At 37.7% G+C, this 22,231-nt stretch overlaps 1 long non-coding RNA gene across 1 annotated transcript in view; it reads right to left on the reverse strand.

Moving 5' to 3' along the window:
* LOC127511473 (uncharacterized) overlaps positions 1-22,231 on the reverse strand; it is a 100,236-nt gene that overhangs the window by 60,562 nt on the left and 17,443 nt on the right. The window contains exons 2-6 of the long non-coding RNA XR_007930028.1: positions 15,606-15,905; positions 14,864-14,978; positions 14,464-14,706; positions 8,466-8,506; positions 4,903-5,105 (exon numbers count right to left, since the gene is read on the reverse strand). This is a non-coding gene — a long non-coding RNA (uncharacterized LOC127511473). The remainder of the gene's footprint in view (positions 1-4,902; positions 5,106-8,465; positions 8,507-14,463; positions 14,707-14,863; positions 14,979-15,605; positions 15,906-22,231) is intronic.

Below are 22,231 nucleotides of genomic sequence, written 5' to 3' on the forward strand. Positions count from 1 at the left end.
CATTGGAAGTAGGGATGTGCAACATAGTTTTTAACAACGGCTAGTCAATGGGTTGCATGTAACAGCAGTCTACTGGTCAGTCTTATGGAAGTACTGCATAATTAAGCTGATTTAGAGTCCATTATGCAGATCGAATGTGTTTTTGGGACAGATGCAACTTGAGCATGAAATAAAACTTTCTAAGAAGTATCTCAATTCATCCCCTACTATTTCTTTTTTAGAAAATATAACAACAACAGCAAAAACAACAACAAAATTATTACTACTACTACTACTGTTGCTATAATTTAGCAATAATATTTTAGCTAAAATATTAAGTGATGAAATCAATATAGCAACAACAACAACAACAATAATCTTGTAACATTTAAAAAAATATTATTATTATTATTATTACTGTTGTTGCCGCTATCATTTAGCAATGATATTTTAGCTAAAAATAATCATAGATTAAATTGCGTTTGTAACAAAGATATAATAATTCTGATAACAATAAAAGTAATAATTAGAATAAAAATACTAGTAATAATAATAATAATAATAATAATAATAATAATGCTATCTCTTGTAACAATTTTAATTATTATTGTTGTTGTTGTTACATTTAGCAATTTTGTTTTAGCTAAAAAACATTAAGTAATGGAATTGCTTTAAAAATAATAAAATCTCTCTTTTTACAAATTTAAAAATAACTATTATTATTATTATTATTATCATTACTGTTGTTGCTGCTATAATTTAGCTATGACATTATCTATTATCTATTTATCTATATTTTATAAAATTTTAATAGATGAAATTGCTTTTGTAACAAAATATAAACCATGATAATAGTAATAAAATCAATAATAATAATAATAATAATAATAATATGCTATCTCTTGTAAAAATGTATTATTATTATTTTGATGATTATTATTATTGCTGTTGTTGATTTTGTTATATTTAGCAATAATATTTTAGCTAAAAATTAAGGGATGAAATTCCTATTGTAACAAATAATAATAATAATAACAAAATCTCTTGTAACATTTAAAAAAATGTAACATTATTATTATTATTATTATTATTATTATTATTACAATAGCACTACCTCTAAAAACAAAGGGGGGAACAAGATAAACTCACTTGTTGACCTCACTAATCGAGCATCCTAACCCATCCCTATTAGAAAGTGAGAAAGAGGTAGGTGTAAAAAGACAGCGAGCAGAAGAAGCACATCTTAAATCATAAACAATCTAAGCTGGTAGGCAGTATGAAAGTGGGCGACGATAACATTTCCATCTCTCTGCCACCTTTCTAAGGGACATCAAAGACCCAATTAAGGCCCTCTGAGCAAATGGCGTATGTGGTAGCTGCTCTGGAGAGCTGTCACAGAGTCTGTGTGTGGCTGTCGACGCCCCAACTCAGTGACAGCCTCCTTTACAATCCCAGCCCAGCTCGATGTGCCCCTCTCTTTCTCTCTCTGTTAAAGGATTTTAATTAGGCCTTGCCTGCTCAGGCTCACACAGCCCTTTTGTATGTGCTGAATGGTACAAGGACTGTGATTTGGAAGCCCTTCACAGGCAGTCACTGATGTGAGAGAGAGAGAATGAGAGAGCGATTGAGAGGGAGAGAGAGAAAGAAAAAGGGCTCTTTCATTTTGATATGTGCTACTTCACTACACCAAGCCCCCCCACCCCACCCCACACTATTGTACGATCTCCCCTTATGAAGAACCGGAAAATATTCAAATGTTAACGTGCCCGTGTTGGCTTTGATATTTAAGACAAAAGGGTACAGCGTGAGACTTACAGTGACACTTCACAAACTAGAAACGGGACATTTCATCTGACGCGTCATGATCTACCAATACGCTTTCAGTCTTTAAGAGCATGTATTTGAGCGGTTGATTTCTTTAGTGTGTATGTGTATGTCATATTCTGTTCCAAAAACAGCTATTTTATTGTTATTCTTTTCTATAATAAAACGTTTGTCACAAGGTTTGGCCAGAACATTATAAATTTGTATACCAGTGTTACTTAGGCTTACTTAGGCTTAATGCTTACTTAAGTGATTCTAGGTGATTCAAATAAAAAAATAAATGTGATCTCTTTAACTTCTCAGTTGTTTCTCCTAGGCACAGATGAGATTATTTGGAGATCAACTTACAGTAAGTTACTTGAGCTGACCGCCACTCATAAATGTTTCAGCTACTAATTTTATTGTGTGTCAACAATTTTGTCAAATTTGTTTAATTCTCCACAGTATTTAAGGAGAAAAATCAGTCACTCTACAATATTTCGATGGTCCACTTTAGACATTTAATTAACTATAAGTAGCCCAACTTTGCAACTACATGTCAAGTAAAGTATTAGTGGACTGTAGTAGACTGTTAGGATAGGGTTAGGGTAGTATAAGTTGACATGTAGTTGCAAAATTACTTATGGTCAGTAGAATGTCTGTTAGGGTATCATCAAATAAAGTGTTAGCAGATATTAAACAGACAGTCTACTTATACTCTAATGAGAGTTAGTTGACATGTAGTTGCAAAGCTACTTATAGTTAGCAGAATGTCTAAAGTGGACCATCACAAAGTGTTACAGAAAAATCTCAGTTGACACCCAAAATAAAAGTGCTCCATTAAGTCTCTTGAGCTTTGAAAAAAGAAATCTGGGTATTTCATTCAAAATGTTTTTTTTATCAATCATTTTCCACAAGAATATATTTTCCATGGGTTTGCATACTAAACATCTACTATAACAGCACTGTAAACCCGAAAAAGTTGGCAAAACTCATAAAAACTGAGATAATCAGTTAAATTTTGAGTTAAGAAATTCAAAGTTTAAGTAAGAAGAACTGGCAGATTCCAATTTTGTACTCATACATTTTAATTGCTCTTAACTTTAAATTTTTGAGTAAGTTAATTCATACATTTAACTTAAAATTATCATGTAATCTTAACCCCCCCCCCCCCCCCCCCCCCAAAAAAAAACTCTTCTAAATTAGCATAGCAACGCATTAAACACTACTAAATCCCACTTAACATGAATCTTGGAATCTTGCACAAAAAAGAAAAAAAAAACATTATATAACACTTAATTTTAGCGTTTACTCTCCTGTTTGAGTATTATGGCAAAGCATGCTGGGAAATTTCAGCCCATTCTCAGGAAAATTTAAGTTTGTCTAAATTAAAAGAAACAAGTTAATAAAACTCAAAACAATTAAACAATTCAGATTCGTGAACTCAAAAGAAAAAGAAAGTTCTAAATACTCATAAAAGTTAATTTGATTGAACTAATTTGTTTAATTTGAGTTTGCTCAAACCAATTAATTATTTTAAACGTTATGGTTTACAGTGAGTAACAGGATGAACAAAAAAAAATTATTATACAAAAATACATATAAAAATACAACATACAACAAGTATGTTTTCTACAGTGTGTTTCTACACCAACTCTCAGATCTCATGTGCCAATGGCACGCTGCCAGCCACACTCCTCCTCCATCACCCCACCATCCTCCCCTTTGCATCCCGCCAAAGCAGGGCCCTCCGTTTACCAAGCGTGCCCAAAGCAGGCAGGCGGGCAGCCAGGCATCGTAACCCTCCCCAGCCAAGACGTGGCGTGCTGGGACGGTGTCCCCCCTCTCTCTCCCTGACATTCCTCCCTGACAGCCCTTTACATCTGCCTGCTCCGCACTCCGTCGGCAGACAAAGAAATTAATACCCCAAGTGACTGTGTTTTAATTAAGCAATTTCATGCAAATTACACATTTTAGATTGTCAAATAATATACTGCGCAAAATGGAAGGCTGGCTGATCTGATATGCATGGAGCGTTTTTCTTCCAGGGCACTGTGCATACATGGAAAATGAACAAAAATGCTAATTTCTAATCTATTATGCAAACAGTATGATACTTACATAGATTTGCACGCCTTTCTCGGTATGGCTGAGCAATGCCTTTGTATTGTGTATTTAAGGTGCTTGAGTGTTTAAAAGTCTTGTTTTTGTACCCTTTTGGCCGCATATTTACTTTCAAAGCTTTTCGGATTACGCCGCGAATAAAAATGCAGCAGCATGCGTGCTCGGTTCAAGTTTGTTTTTGTTTGTTTGTGTTGGCGTATCCAAATGAAATCGCAACACAAATTAGCATAATGAATTGCATGAATACATAACGAACAAACAAATTATACACCTAAAGTAAACCGAAATAAAAAATAACTATTCAATGCAGCCATCATTTTAATGCCAATTATGCTGGGGGGAAAAAATAATGTCCTTTCCTTTCCTTACATTGTTACGGGATCAGCCAGTATAACTAACAATATGTACAAATTATTCAAATGTGAACAAAAGCCTTTTTTTCCTCCCCAAGTTGATTTGATTTAATATTAGAGTAGAACTGCGAAGAAAGGCCTCTTGAAACCACAGGCACAAAAGTCGGTGAGCACAGGTAGCACAATGAGGCCCTCATTAACAAAGGCAAGGGAGGATTCTTGCTGTTTCTTTGTGATTCAAATACATTTAATCAAAGGTTTGTTTCAATATACTGGTACTTAATAGTGTACATTACCACATACAATATGTCTGAATGAATTGCAGTCCTTCTAGTAGGCTTTTTTAATGGGAACAAATAGCAGGATAGGAGTAGGGAACCGAAGCAGTAATGGCAGGGTACGACATGGCTGTTGACGCGGTTTCTTCATCTTCAGCGCAGAGTTGTTCTTTAAATGGACCCTCATACCGTAATCGTGCCTCGTGTGCATTAAAATCAGGAAACAATAAAGGAAAGGGGCTCCACACCAGGTCTAAAATATCCTTTCCCAATTATGAAGCTTTGAAATCAGACTTATGAACCCCTCCTGTGTTTGTGTGCAAGAGCGTGTGTGTGCGTGAAGGTTTTGAAGCGATCCCACTCACCTTAATCAAGTCAACAAGGGGGTGGAGGTGGGTGCCTGGATGGTGCTTGTGTGTGATTGAATTTTGATGTGCGTCATTGAGGTGCGATTTCCAAGAACCGAACTGGCGGCCGCACGGTGTGACTTCTCCTCAGGTGGCAAATGCACTTCATCTGAAGGTAACGTGCGTCCGTGGCTGTGGGGTCAGGCGAGCTGAGGTCAGATCTGTTGGTGAAATAATGTTTGAATTACTAACAAACAGGTGTGGAACTAATGGGCAACTTGAGTGTAAACCGGAGGAAGCAAAATTAAAATTTAAAGGGGACCTATTATGCCTCTTTTTATAAGATGTAATATAAGTCTCTGGTGTCTCCAGAATGTGTCTGTGAAGTTTCAGTTAAAAATAGCCTACAGATCATGTATTACACCATGTTGTAAATGCCCTTTTTTTTGAGTTTAAGGAAAAACATTTCGTGCATGTGTCTTTAAATGCAAATGAGCTGCTGCTCCCCACCCCACTTTCCAGAAGAGGGCAGAGCCTGTACAGCTCGTGCCTCAGACACTCTGCCAAAAACTAAAACATCTCTTTGGTTTTGACACTGTTTATGATTTATGGGGATTTAAAAAAAAAAAAGAGTGGGTGGATTTTTACCATTATAGGGTCGTTGTGTACACACATTTATGTTCAAACACCATTAAAAGTGAATTTTGCATAACAGGTCCCCATTAAAGCAAGACACCCCAGATGAATTTGGTAAAAATGAACTAATAGATAAACACTTTAAAACACATCCAAAGAAGCGAATTACACATTGCTTCAAGTCGAGCCCTTTAATATAAGACTCCGTGTGAGCCTTATATTAAATGTTTCGCTAATTTTTGGAGCTTTGGTGTGCCTACTTTTTCCTGCTTTTTATTAATATTTTTTGGTCGAGCACCCATCTTTGAGCATATTTTTGCCGGTGATGTGCGTGCTTTTGTCCTAATTTTGCTGAGTTTTTTTTTAAAGGCGAGCCCTTCCACAATTCTTCGTTTCGCTACACTTCCCTCCTTGCACTATTTAGTTTGCATCTTAATGTTCCTGAGTTTCCTTCTCTGATCTAAACTGGAATCTGATCTAAATTTGAGTGCCACTCCATGTCCAACTGGAAGACAGCGGTTGCTGAGTGAACCCAAGGCGTCGGGCGGCCCATGGGAGTGCCTGCCGTCCTGCGGTCAGCCTCCCAGATATAAACACCGCTCCAATGACAGAGAGGGGAATCATGAGCTGGCAGCCAGGCGTTCTCCCTCTGTTCACTGTAACAGGATATTAAACAGTAATTATATGATCCTGAGGCAATCTGATTAGCACAGAGAAAAAGCCTTATTGATCCCAGGTGCGGATCAGCAGCCAAGGATAAATATTTATTCTACATCTCTCTCTATGATGGTATAGAGCCACTCAAAACATGCTTGTCAAACAGAGGGAGTTTATGCTAGTATCAAGATGAACCCGGTCTGTGACGGTCGGTCTTGCGGAGAGAGGATGGGTAAACTAGCTAGAAATGGAAAGTTGGCAGGGAAATGAAAAAGGGGATAATGACATATGACGTTGGGCATTACATCACTTACAAAAATAACTTGTATAAATATAGACTGATTTTACTCACTGTCAACGTTCAATTCAAGAGTTTACCATGGTACAGTGATGATAATGTATTAGATATTCAAGGTATCAATGTACTTTTATAGATACCATGGTACTGATTGACTACTAAAGTATGTTCATATATCATGGTATTTATATGGTACACTTGCAGAAAAGTACCAAAAAGTGCAATGCTAGAAATGGAATACCAGTTTCAGTACTATGGTGTATATAGCAAAGTACTATTTGATACCAACAATGTACCATGGTACTACCACAGTACTTTTTTGGGTGCTCCAAGATATTTAAACAAATACCATGGTAGTACCACACAACAGAAATCAAGGTATTTCAGAAAATACCAAGATACACTCTTAAAAACAAAAGGTTTTCGTAGCAATGCCACAGAACCATTTTTGGGTTCCCCAAATAACCTATCAGTGAACAGTTCTTAAAAGAACCATTTTTTTCTTAGTGTGAAGAACATCTTACAAATTTAAAGAACCTTTTTTCCCACTATAAAGAGCCTTTTGTGCAATAGATGTTAAAAGTTCTTCACAGAACCATTGTTGATGTTTTGAGAGTGTATGTACAAAAATCCATGGTTTTACCATTGTACATGTCCAAAAAACTTGGAATAACTATAGTACTCTGAAGTATTTCGAAGAATATTATGGCAGTGCTATTGTACATGTCCAAAAAGCCATGCTATTATAATTATGCCTTTCCAAACAATCATGGTTAAACCATGGTATCATGTCCAAAACACAACAGCGTAATAAAGAGATAGTCCAAGGCATTTCATACAATAGTATGGTAATACTATAGTACTCGTCTGAAAATTATGGTATTATAATTGAACCTTGTTAAAAGACTAATAATACAGTGGTATTCCAAGGTATACTATAGAATACCATAGTAAAAGATTTCAAAGTCTTTCACAAAGTTTGCGGTATTGTTATGACCGCCGCTCAAGACGTCATTTGCTAGAAACCGTTCCCAGAGAATGACGAGTCTCACTTGCTGAGATGACGGGGGGGGCACAAACATCCTTTGCGGTGTGCGGCTCATTAAATCTGCCTCTGGGTAATCCAATTGATCTGCAATTCGTTTTAAGTAGCATTAAATCAATGCGCACAGACATGAAAAGCCGGGCTCCTCGTTGACTTCAGTGGAGCTACCTGCAACACTTTGTAATATTGATAATACGCCACTCTCTCCATTTGAGCTTTCTTTTTTTCTCATGCAAATGATAGCTGTTTGTAACCGGGCCTGATCAGCGGGGTAAGAAAAGGGAGTTGAATGCCGCGGGGAATTGATTTAACTCTAGAACAATGCCAGGAAATGCAGCGCTTTTCTCTAAGACTGCCTGTGTGTAGAGATAGTGTTTATCTTGAGTGTAATCCCAGCTTCTCTGCGTCTTTAGCGGAGACTGTGGGCCTAAAGCAAGACAGACGCTGTAAATAAGGATTTTCACCTGACGTTTTACACACCACACATGCTAAGTGAAGGACTTTACTGTCCAAACACTAGGGGAGAAGGGTAAGATGTGTCAGTGCACTACAAAAACTGTTATTTTTAATAAGAATGATCTCATTTTTTATTTAAAATATCTAAAAATCCTTGAAAATGTACTTGACAAGCAATACTGCATATGATGCTTCTTTAATAAAAGTGTATTTTGTCTAAACCTTGTCCTGGATTACTGATAAAAATGTGAAAACTGTGCAGCAAGATAAGACTGGCAATTGTGAATTATTAAGTAGTTTTTTATATATTTCCCAATGATTCAGTTTGCCACTTCACATGACACAACTTACCCCTAATGTTGGGCAAGGTACAGTATGTAACTACTTATAGATGCTTTCTTCTAATTTGAGTTTAAACATATTGAAATATAATCAAGCATATTAGTGTCCTCTTAGTGGACAACTCAATTAAAAAGTGGCACAGCTTACCCCACTCTTGATAAATCACAACATCAGCATGAACATGGCATCTGGGGAAAAAGGGATTTGCATATTAATAGCATGTAGTACAAGGTACTAGAAGTGAAGTTATAAACAAACAATGTAATTCCACAATTAAAGCACTGCATCGCGACAGACATTACAATCCCTATTATTGACAAATCAAACTAAATAAAATTAGAAATGGATTCCAAAAGCAAGCTCCCAGTGTGATGTGCAGCCCTTCATCTGAATATTACAGCGTAATTAGGTCAGGCTGTTGAATTTTTAATGCTCTCTGAAATCATATTCGTGCTCGCTGTGTGTCAGGTAGAGCCCGGCTCCGACGATACATCATCATGCAGTGACACCAACATAATGGCCATCCCTTCAAATGTGTGACCTTTTCCAAGCTTGCACACCCCAGTGCGACATATCCAGCCACCGCGTTTGGCAGGAACCCCCTCACGTGTCACACACACCGGAGGGAATGAATGCTCAATACTAAACTATGAAATAAGACAGTCCAGCATTTGATTCATAATTATTATAGACAATATAAGATGATTTCACAGCTACTGTATTCGTGTGGTGTACAGTACCACACCAAATATCTGTGGCTAATCTAGCACTGTTTGTGATATAAATGATAGCTTAAATCCTACGACTTGAGGAAAGTTGAGGAACTGTTTTTCTAAGCAATCAGACTTACAGTTTTCACTGATTAAAAAAGCAAAAAGTCCAATAAACAGAGCCATATCTAGTGAGCAGGATACCATATACATTTGGGTTCACCTATTAACTTTGACCAGTAAGAAACTAGTCTCAGCCTCAGATGTCAAAGTTTCAAAGTCGTCATCTGATTGGTTGAATTCTACAGGATTTCTGGTAGATGTGTGCATCACGTTCTTTAATGGTCTGTCTGGAAACAAAGTCGTTGTGATGCCAAACCCCCTTATGGAAAAAGAAAGCTGTTATGTTTACAACTGTGCCAATAGCTACAGCTGCAAGAAAAAGTAAGTGAACCACTTGCAGAATCTATGAAAATGTTAATAATTCTAACAAAAAAGGGAGATAATACAAAATGCATGTTATTTTTTATTTAGTACTGTCCTGAGTAAGACATTTTACATAAAAGATGTTTACATATAATCCATAAGTCTGAAGAACAGAGCTCAGTTTAACTGTTCAGAACAAACAAGGGATTCATGAACAACCATCACACAACAAAAAAAACAGTCGTAGATCATCCAGGTAACCACACACAGTATTAAGAATCAATGGTTCACAAACTTTTGAACTGGGTCATTTTAATAAATTCAGCTATTTTTTGTCTTATGGATTATATGTAAACATCTTTTATGTAAAGTATCTTACTCAGGACAGTACTGAATAAAAAATAACATGCATTTTGTATGATCTCTCTTATTTTGTTAAAATTTTGCACATTTTCACAGATTCTGCAAGTGGTTCACATACTTTTCCTTGCAACTGTATATGAACAAAATGTGCATAAATTCTAAAAATGTGCATAAAAAAAACATGCACGCTTAATTGAGGCGGATACATTTTTTATCTGATAAGAAAACATGGGCATATACTATGATGGAAACACATTGACTGAATAAATTCCTCAATGCGCATCAATTGGACGGCATAAAAATGCCTTAGCCAAAGTCTTTTATCAAAGTGGTACAGTATAATTTCCTCCCAGAACTGTCTTACACAACTGTGTTCCCAAACAGCAGGCATCTGATCGCAAGATAACATGACCACGTTTATTGTGTTTTGTTTGTGCGCTCTAAGGTGAAAGTTATTTATATGAAAAAAGATCCACAGTGCAGGGTTGCCAGGTCTGTGCAACAAAAGTAGCCTAACGGCCAGTCAAAAGTAGCACAAAAATAGCCCAACGTGATATGCTACGTCGAGTGGCCAAATTCTCCACTGAATTTGTACGTCTGGGGGCTGTTCTGTGAGTGTTGGGGAGTCCAAAATCGTACATACAACGGTTGAAATCAACCCGAGGAAAAAAAAAAAAAATTACCCACGACAAAAAACTTAAAAGTAGCCTAATTCCGCAGGAAAACCACTGACTTGGCAACACTGCCACAGTGGCTTCTCCTACTGCAGCAACTTCCATTTTTCTTAGTGATATTTGGCACTGGTTTATTAGGAAGTGACAATATTGTTCTGTTCGTCTCGCTGTATGGAAACAGTGCTTTATTATAAGTGCTTTATTCGCTTTTATGCAATATTTTTATGCAATACTCCAGTTTTGTGCATAAGTTAAATTTGCAACTTTGGATGGAAACACTTTTCAAAAGTATGTGAAGTTCACAGAATAGACTTTAAAATACGTCCAAAAGTTTTACACGCCAGTCTGTTATTGTACGAACATCGAGTTTACACTTTCCCCCAAATGTGATGCTAAACAAAACAAACTGTTATTGGTTGCTGGTTGTTAGTCAGACGGCCACTGGAATGTCCTTGGCCAATCAAAACTTCTGTCCAGACCTTCTGCAGTCAGTCTGAAGGCCTGGCTATGCAAGACTAGTAAGAAACCACCTAGCAACCACCCAGAACACCCTAGTAACCACACAGACACACACTAAAACCACTCAGAACACCATAACTGCATAACAGCGTGTTCTTCAATTTTCATTGACTCCTAACAATTTTTTTATTGCCAATTTATGCTCTCATCATGAAAATCTTGCACTATGTGGACAACCTAACCTCTCTCTGGTGTACATGATGAGAGCGGATACTCCAGTCTGGAGTGGAAGTGGCCACCGTAAGGCCATAACAAAGAGCCCTTTCTCATGACAGGGTCTTTGATTTGAGTAGCTCTGTGAAAAAGGTCAAAGGTCAATGGTACCCACTTTCCTGACACTTTTAACCCCCTAATAGACAAGAAGAGACAAAGCATACAATTATCACCAGGTCAGACAGGCCCGTTGCTATTAAAACCAGTGGAGGAAAAAAAGGTGTGGATCAGGAGAGAACTCTAGCTGACACTTTGCTCACCCTCAGTGTGTAAAATCCTTCATTAGAGAGTGATAGCTCATCCCACGCCAGCTTTTCAACCCAAACCTCACTTCTGATCCCATAATTATCCCAAGATGGAAATGATTGCATCTAGAGTTTCCAAACTGACAACTCTATTTGCACTGAAATAATCCTCTTTCTTGGCTCCTGATACCTGAGAATAATCTACCCAGTGGAGCGGGAAGGCACCACATCTCCCTGCCCGCGCTCCAACGCAGCCGCTCAGTAATTTAGCCATCCAACATGGGCTTTTTGAAGCATGCCGTATTCTAACTGGAGCTTTTAGCTTAGCCTGCTATGCTGTAATTTAGGCCGGGCTAGGAAGCTGACAGCTTACATATGTGCCGGGTGTGTTGCGGGGATCCAAAGATTACAGCACCTGCCAATAAAATGCATGACGGAGCGCTGAACGGCTAGTAAAGAAAGCATTTGTAAGCTCTGCATAGATACTGACCCTACAATCCTCCATGGTATTCAAGTTAACACCCTTAACTTCAACTGGGTTTTTAAAAGGATTAAAAGTTTGGCCTCAAAGGAAGAACTAAGGTTTGGTTTGCACGTTTGTGTAAGCCAAAAACAATGTTTAATAATCATCAAAAACCCTTTAATTTTAACAAGTTAAAGGGTTAGTTCAGGCAAAAATGAAAATTCTGTCATTAATTACTCACCCTCATGTCGTTCTACACCCGTAAGACCTTCGTTCATCTTCAGAACACATATTAAGATATTTTAAAATCCGATGGCTCAGTGAGGCCTTCATTGCCAGCAAGACAATTAACACTTTCAGATGCCCAGAAAGGTACTAAAGACATATTTAAAACAGTTCATGTGAGTACAGTGGTTCAACCTTAATATTATAAAGCAACGAGAATACTTTTTCATGATTTCATGCAACAGAGGCATCACTGAGCCATCGGATTTCATCAAAAATATCTTAATTTGTGTTCTGAAGATGAACAAAAGTCTTATGGGTGTGGAACGACATTGAGTAATTAATGACAGAATTTTCATTTTTGGGTGGACTAACCCTTTAAACACGTTAAAAGGCAAAACATTATATATCTAATGCCTATACATATATATATATATATATATATATATATATATATATATATATATATATATATATAAAAGACTTTTTTTGTTCTATTTTATATGATTACCTTCGTACATTTAAAAGCTGTGGTTTTTATACAAACTGCAGAAGAAATGGGAAAAAAGTGTTGAATAAGAGAAAACGTGAGTCACGCTGACTAGAAAATTAATAGAAATTGCACCTTAAAACAGCATTAAGAACTTATGAGGCCCATTCATTAACCGGCCGGGTGTTAATCCATCACTGAGAGAGAACCATGAAGGACGTCCTCTTACAGGGCCCTGGCAGGAATAATCACACGTTTCTGAAATTAAAATTCAGAGGAGGGTCCATGTATCACCGGCTAGTGAGAGGCCATGAGATAATAAAGGCAACGCAGGTAATAATAAATAGAAGACAGTGAATGAGAGTCATAAATACCCCAGCGAGCACTAGTACAGAGTCACGTTTGACAGTATCCTGATGATGGGTAAATACATGCTGTTTATCCATTTGACCTGACACTTGTAATGAAGAGGAGGAGTGTGTGGGATGAAGGGATGAAGAAAGACTCCTTTCACAGGTAAAGATTAAGAGAAAGGATAACAACTATTACAAATGGTATGTTTTACTAAGGAGCAGAGAAGCATGTGTTCTTTGAATCATTATAGAGTAACAAACTTAAAAGGCCAATTCAAGTTCATTTCCTTCATTTCGTATAATAAGTATGGACCTCAGTCAGAGCAGATGTCATGTTTAATTAGACAGATGAAAGAGACTTTCAGGGACAGAAGTACAGTCAAAACATTGCAAATAAATGTTTTCACAATGTTCTGGTGAAGATTAGATGTAACCTACGACCTTAAAAGAAAGAGCAAGGTTCAATACAAGTTAACTATAGCTCAAACCTTTCTCCATGTACTTCCATTGTAAGTGCCTTACTGTAACAATGATTTTTCATTTTCTTTAAAAACTGAGTTGAAAATGTTTTCTGTAATAATCAACATTATGCCACAAATGCTGTTAATAGCCAGAACATTCTTTTAAGATGGTACAACAATGATCACTCTTGGATTTGTTTTCATTTGTCAAATTAGGATCATAAGCCCTTTAAAATGTTAGACTCTGAATGTCTTAACAACCCTTTTAATGGTATATTTTCATAAAGAGGTACCATGATCGAATAGCATGACACTGTACTATTCAGACAACCATTACAATGATGTTAATTAGAATCAATTAACATTGGTTTCACAGACATGACGTTTCTTTCATGATCTTTAGCCATTGAGTAATAATTATTAGAGCCCTTCCTCTCCTGCTTCACAAGTTAAGTATAAATCAATAAACATATAATCACAGATCAGTGTTTTCAATACTTCTTGCAAAATAGATTCTGATTGGTCAATACACCATTCCAGTCATACTAAATACTTAATAAGAGTTATGAAACCATATATATATATATATATATATATATATATATATATATACTGCCGTTCAAATGTTTGGGGTTGCTAGGATTTTGTAATGTTTTTGATGCATTTATTTGATCATAAATACAGTAAAAACAGTAAAATTGTAATTTTTTATTATTATTATTTTTTTTTTTCAGGATTCTTTGATAAACAATGTCTGCACTGTCACTTTTCATCTATTTAATGCATCCTTGCTGAATAAAAATATTAATTTCTTTCAGAAAAAAAAAAAAAAAAATGACTTGATGTGACCACGTAGTCAGGTTGAATACCACTAAAAAATAAAATCGATTTTAGGTTACCTGACAAAACATTTATAAAGAAACATCACTTTTCCCATAACTATATTCACAGTATTGCACAAACTCTCTGACCTTATCGTTAACCGTTCACAGTTATGAGTCACCTGTGAAAGACCGGAAGACGTGTTTGTAGAGGTTACGCTGGTGAAGATCGACCTCTGACATCTGGGCTCTCAGCAGGGTGCTTCAGTCACACTGGATGAGCCACAGCGAGGCTGGCGAGAGCCGCTGTGACTGAGTGTGTGTGGCGGCAGAATCTCCCTGGGCATCTACGGTCACTAATAAGGAGATGTTTATGCAGAGTGTGTCAGAATCTTGGTGTCTTCTTCCCCCTTTCCTTCCCTTCTCTGTTTTCAATTATTTACAATTTTTGAGCAGGAGAGAGGAAGAGGGAGAAAAATAAGAAGAAATAAGTAGTCAAGCTTTTGGACGTTTCTCGATGCCGTACTGCACTTTTCTCAGAAACATCATGCATATTTAAAGTTAATAAAGCCTATTCCTTACCTTTTATCCAGACTTTTTAATGTTGCGCGAGAGAAGAAGAGCTGGGAACATCAGAGTGCTACTCAGAGGCATCGGCTGTGTCCTCAGGTTCAGTGTGACGAACCAGACCACGTCCCTGAGGAAACCATGCCACACATCATTATTACACTAATGACATGAAAACAGCACCAAATAATACAGCACTGCTACTTTAGAGATGCTTCTTGGCTCAGAATGGACCGTGCTGCTAATCGCCGCCATGTTTCAGCTTTGGTGTCAATTAAGTTTTTGTGCCGCTTTTTGGTTTTCATACAGTATTTATGGAAGTTGTAGATTGACAGAGAAGGAAAACAAGAATAGCTTATTCATGTTTAAACTTTAAGATTTAAGAAAAGCTCTGTCAGAACAGTGGAACAATCATATAATATTCACTCTCTGCTATCTCGCAAAAAAAAAGCAAAAAGAAAAAAAAAAGCATACCAATATATATATATATATATATATATATATATATATGCTGATGCTGCCAATAGCTTAGCAATTAGCTAACAGCTGTGGTAACCAAACAGGCAGTAAACGAATATGAAACAGCATTAATATCCACTATCAGTGACTGATTCTATGTAAAATGTAGATATATATACAGCACAGCACAGTACAGTAGAGCAGCATTTGGAAACAGTCTTTCTTCTCACTGCTATTGTCTTCTAAAGACAAAATTGACAGTCCGACTGTATCAGTCCTGTGAGTGATTTGTCTTCACCTTGCGTGTATGTGTGGTCGTACTATCGGCTCAAAGTTAGGCATCTCCACTCAACAAAAAGGTAGCAGGTGGATTTGGTAGGGAGTCTGACTGAGACGGTCATAAATCAGGGCCGGCATGGCAGGATTCCGACAGACTGCTATGGCTTTATCTGCTGAACAGCTTTCATCCTCCCCAGCCCGTTTATGCATATCCACTGGATATCCCACCTCCACGGCGTCCAAAGCTCGGGCTCAAGGCCTCTCCAAACCCGCAGTCTTCCCAGAGATCCCAATTCCCTTACCTGCTTAATTGATTCTGCTGGGGTGTCAAAAAAGAAAAATATATATCTCATAATTTATTTAGGCAAGCTTTGATATGGGTGATATTTAAAAAGGGTTAATATATATATATAAGGCTTAATCTCATGGGTGGGTTTAAAATTTCATGAACAACTATCTGAAAAATAAAAAGAAATAGTTGCAAGTGTTAAAAATGCTGTTTTTTTAAACTTGATCATGAACTGACTTACAATTTACAGCATGAATGCAGAGTAAAGAGTGTGTATTAACTTTAAAGTCAGTATGTAACACTTTTTAGCTTAATGTGATGTACAGTATTTCAGAGTGTATCCAATGAGAGAGAGAGAAAAAGAAAAGGGCATTTTATTCAGTAAGAATTGATTGGATGATCAAAATTGGCCTGCGCATGACAGGTTTGGAGGGAGAGATTGAAAATTAGAGGGCTTGATGATGTCATTTAAAAAGTAAAATTATTTTAGAAGTGGAGGAAGTAACATTTTAACAAAAGATTATGAAGATTATCCATCCATCCATCCACATATCTGTCTACCCATCCATTTCTCCATCCATCTAACTATTCAACCATTCATCTAACTATCCAACCATCCATCTAAACATCCACTCATCCATCTATCCATCTAACCATCCATCTATCAATCTATCCATCCATCCAACTACCAAAACATCCATCCATCCATCCATCCACATATCTGTCTACCCATCCATTTCTCCATCCAACTATCCAACCATCCATCTAACCATCCACTCATCCTTCTATCCACCTAACCATCCATCTATCCAACATTCATCTAACCAACCATCCATCTACCAAAACATCCATCCATCTATCCATCCACCCATCCATCCATCCATCCGTCTACCCATCCATTTCTCCATCTATCTATCTATCTATCTATCTATCTATCTATCTATCTATCTATCTATCTATCTGTCTATCCAACCATCCACCTACCAAACCATCTATCCATCCATGTATCATTTTCTTTTTCATCTAAACAGAGGTAATCAGTTTAGTTCTTGGTCTCAATTGACAACTACCATTGATTTCAGATCTCAGACTCTCAGATCGGCCCACAGTCTCCTGACGTAATGTGCCTGTAATCTCTAGCACAGAAAGGGGAAAAGGAGAGGAAGGTGGTAGCACAGGGATGGTGGCGGCCTGAGATGCCGGCGGAGCCGTGGAGAGCAAGCAGGGAAAGGCAGCAGGCTTCAGCCCCCAGCATATTCATAAATCAGCTCTTTCAGGAGCTGTCAGCCACTCCATAATGAGGGTTATTATTCAGCTCGGGTGTCAAAGTTACTATCAAAGGACCGTCTCTGGAAGGCCCTCTCACTCTGCTCCTTGTTAAATAAACAGCGGCGTACACAAAATGGCAAACAAGACGTGGGTCAACCTGATACAGAGCGGGGCCACGCAGGCCTCTGGAGTAATTTACCCTTCGGGAATAGCCGACTGGGGAGATGGATGATATCAGGCCTTTCAGAAAGATTAATGGAGAGAGAGGACAACAAAAAAGAAGAAGTGAGAGCAACTGAGACATTGGAGAGGTAGATGGAAGATAAGGAGAGATGGCATCACATCTTTCTACTTAGAAGGGGGTAATAAAGTTTGTGTTCAGTACTGGACATTTTGACCAAAAAAACCCTAATATTTAACCCTAATTATCTGTTCACCCATTTAAACACGCAAACTATTCCCAAAAATGGTAGTTAAAATAACTACCAACCATTAAAAAGCTCATTGCAAAAAAGACTGCTCGCCCATATACCATATACTGTATTAAGGCATATAAAATAAAGTTAAGCGAATAACGACTAAGCTATCAAAATTGCAGAGCTACAACTGACAGCAAAATTCCCCACATCACTTGACCTCTCGTTGATAACAGTCTAATATTAACCCTCTACGAATATATGCTTTAAAAAATTCATTCTCTTTATTACTTTGTTAATATCAGACAGTGGCCTCGGAGCTGAGGGTAGTATTAATTTTGAATACTTGAAGGGGGCAGAGGAGACGAGGGGGCGAGAACTGAGCTGTATGGCAAATGAAAGGGCTAATCTCTGTTTAACATTAACAAGGGCTCCACACATCCAGAGAGGCGCAAGATTATAGCTCTCAACGTGGGACTCTGGGTTATGGCTGCACTGAAATACTTGACTGAATATTAAAAAATGAACTGCGTTTTCATACACAGTTGGTTAAGGAGTAACTTACTATGAAATACTTGGGTATTTACACTTTATAATAATAATAACAAACATTATAAATAAATAACTCTCCAGAATACTTGATTCTGATTCGACAATCATGTCGTTCTGCGATCAAATATTTTTGCATAATGATGACTAAACTGTGTATTTAACTAGTGCTAGTTGTATATCTCTTACATATCATTAAATCATATTGATTTTTTTAAATAATATAATTGCATAATAATCTAATCAATAAAATAATAAATTATATTTTTCAATAACATATACCTGCAAATTTGTACTTCAAATACAATAATAACTATTAATAATAATAATAATAACAATAATAATTCTACTAATAATAATTTACAGAGCAGCCAAAATGCAAATGGAAAGGGGGAAAATAATTCTTTCTTCATGGAGAAAGGGTTTAGAATATAATTATATTTAGTTGGCTTCTTGGGTGGTGAAATCAATTAAATCCTACATTGAGTAAATGAGAGGAAATCACTGATAGTTGCAGGCCATTCCTCAAATTGTCATAATTACCACAGCCAGAGGGGTCACCATCACTGAGTCCATTCAAGGACAAAAAAAAAAAAAAAAAGACTTTCCCAGGAGGAAGAGGAAGTGCTTTCCTCTTGTGTTTAAAGAGGAGAGCAACTCCAAACAGTGAGGAGTCGTCATCGCGGGCATTGATTTTCATCTCACCTACCTGAAGGCAACAGATTAATCTTTTACATCTGTGAGTTTTAGACAGGCCTTCACGCTGTGCGAAAAATCACCAACGTACCAGATACCAATTAATGATTTTGTCATTTCGGTGCCGGGACAGTGCATGTTTGTCAAAGTATTTCTGCGACGGTAATTTGTGCCATCTGTTCTCATAGTAGTGAAGAAAGCTGAAATATGTGATGTGTTTAAACTCAATAATGTGTCATGTGACTGGTGGGGCCGTGTCTGGTGGACATGAAGAGAACATATGTTGTCTTCCAGCCCGCGGGCTGACATTGAAGATGAGAAAAGACAGTACTTCAAGGCAAATGCCGTCCCTGAAGAAAGCCTGCCAGAACCTATATGGCTCAGTGTATTGACAAATCTCTTGTGGACGGCGCAGACATGGAGGTTTACAACGCTAGTCTCTTTCAGTCCCCGTCGCTGTGATGGGAAGGACTGAAGTCTTCAAAACAGGACCGTCCCGGGGCGGCTTGGGGGAAGCCCGATGACACGTTGACTGACACCTTGCGGGGCCAAAGGTAAACCATCTTTGAATTGAATTAAACAGCTGAAGATGCAATAACCTTCACTGTATCTATGTTTGATCCAATTTTACATGCCTTGCTTGTTTATTACGCACGAGAGGTTGAGGTTTAATTGCAGTGCTGAGGTGAGACTTTGGCCTGAAGATGGATGATACGGAGATAGACTCCTGCCATTGGAGACTGCAAAACATACCGGAACCACCGGTGATGAATGAAGAGTCAGATGCTCAGTTTTCCCTCAGGAAACCATCTTGTACAAAGGTAGAAAGGATGACAACCAACCTTTACAGCTTCCCAACTCCACATCTAGGCTAAACAGTGGAAGTTTCTACACAAATCTTCACTCACGATTCTGCTTAGCTTCAATGGTGGCAAAGGATGAGTCAACGTTTAGTGTCAAAATATCTTGGAGGAAAACGGGTAGCAAGACAAAAAATAGCAAGTGGCACATCTGCAAATTAGCTTTGACTGCTCAACAAGGAGCGTGTGTTGACAAGGGAGAGAGCTGATGTGATTTGCTGACACCAGCAAAGGAAAAAAAAAGAGAGACAAAACAAATCTAATCATCCCTTCCCATCAAGAGGAAATCGCTGCCTTCTTCTTTCCACAAAGACCCCCTTGGCTTAAATCAATTTCTAACAAACTTGATTCTGAGGCGGTAACGGGGGGAATCAACAGTACCTTTCAATTTAATTCAGTGCCGCGCTCTGGGAGAGAGCAACTTTCATCCATCACCATCATGTGCCGGGAGCACAGCTGTAGCTCTAAACACACAAGCTTATATACAACACAAGACCCGGTGGAGGGAAAACCCCATGTAAATACATCTTTAAATATCAGTTTACATGCCCAAACCACTCAATATTGGCAGGTTGTGATGGGAATCATCGGATTTTGAACTAATGCAATCTAATTTATTACCACAAGACTCTTTTATAAATGTGTATCTTTACACACTGTCTTTATATCTGGTCAGTAAGAAAGTTGAGATGTTAATTCAGTAACCGTGCTTACAAAGTAATTCAAACTGTTAACTTTTTGAGCGATTTTCAGCATGTTTCAACCATAATATTTACCAGTTTCTCCTGAGATAAAAAAGCTGGTGAAGTCTGCACTTATTCAAAGGCAAGCCAAATCTAAAGAGATAAGAGAAGAAAATATCTTAAGGTCAAAAACATGTTTTTCACAAACATTTTGTTTTACTAATATGGCTATAAACTATTTTTTTGAAATGGAACAGTTTATTGAACCTTTAAACTAAATAATTAAGTATGGATAATTAAACCTAAGTTGCTTTAGTCTAGTAAGTGTTCATCTTGAAATATTACTAACAATATAAGTTAGTAATAAGTCGGCATTAAACGGAAGATGCGATCCTATTGTGACGTACTGTATATTAAAGTGAAATGGTTTCTTGATTAAGAAAAATGTAGGGCGGAACTTCATTTTGTCCATTGGGAATTTACTGGATAGTTGTGGTTTATTATTGGTCAATCTTATGTGAGCGACAGGTTGTCCCGCCCTCACGCAAGTAAACACATCATCAGAGGAGTCGCTGTAAGAAGGACGGGAACTTTGATTAATGATTAAAGGGATAGTTCACCCAAAAAATGAAAATTCTTTCATCATTTACTCACCCTCAATAGTTCCAAACCTGTATGAATTTCTTTGTTCTGCTGAACACAAAGGAAGATACTTGGAAGAATGTCAGTACCCAAACAGATCTCGACCCCATTTACTATCATAGTAGGAAAAATAAATACTATGGTAGTAGGGATACTATGGGGGAAGAGATCTGTTTAGTTACTGACATTCTTCCAAATATCTTCCTTTGTGTTCAGCAGAACAAAGAAATTATTACAGGTTTAGAACTACTTGAGGGTGAGTAAATGATGACAGAATTTTCATTTTTGGGTGAACTATCCCTTTAAGAGGGCACATGAATTAAAACAAAAGATGTGCGCACATAAATCATTTATAATAAATATGACAATATTATTATAGATATAGAAATGTCTATTTTGATTTCATAGTGACTTTAGATTGTGTGCAACACAGCAAAGTTTTGATCATGTGATAATTTAGAGGCTTTAAAAATGTGCATTTCAAATATGATACAGTAGGCTTTATAGAGTTAAAGTGTCTTCAAACTGTTTCTCCACTGTGATAGCAGTTGACCTGAAAAAGAAAATTGACTGTAAAGGGACAGTTTAAGCTAACGCACACTCCAGCGCCCCTAGTGGTGACGTTGAAAGTGCAACACATTCTTGCTTGCATAGCTATAAGCGTCTACGTTCACATACTCACAGAGAGTGCGTTTGGGGCCCAAGACTGGCAGCTTGCACAGGTGAACATGCCGCAGCTGAAGAAGATGATTTGCGGGAGGAAGCGAAGACCCTTCTGAATCGTTTCCCTTCCTACTTCACTCTGGCCACATCCTCCCTTCCCTCCACCCCCCGCCACTTCCTGTCATTAAGCCTCTCACTGCCTGTCCCTAAAATAATCCCAGCAGTTTTTTGTCAATCCACTAATAATTCAATTTAGCAGGCCCGGCACAGAGCTCCTCCATTAGTTTTGAGGACGTGATTTAAGATTGATGACTTGTGCCCCTTGGGAGTCTGTTTCATGAGGTGCTGGGGGGTGGCGGGGGGCGCCGCGGCCAAGGTGCGGAGGGAGAACAGGCATGGGAGTCGAGCGAATTAAACTTTGGAATTGATTTTCTTAAAATTTGAGTTGACTAATGTGACAAGTCGCAGCTGTGAACGGCAGAGCGCCGGGTTAAAAAACCCGCGGCCTGTCTCCTCCAGGCTTCTCACAGTGACACGCCAGCGAGAGAGAGAAAATGTGTGTTAGGAGGCCTTGTGCG

The sequence above is a fragment of the Ctenopharyngodon idella genome, chromosome 4 (genome assembly GCF_019924925.1).
Source record: "Ctenopharyngodon idella isolate HZGC_01 chromosome 4, HZGC01, whole genome shotgun sequence".
NCBI classification, from domain to species: domain Eukaryota; kingdom Metazoa; phylum Chordata; class Actinopteri; order Cypriniformes; family Xenocyprididae; genus Ctenopharyngodon; species Ctenopharyngodon idella.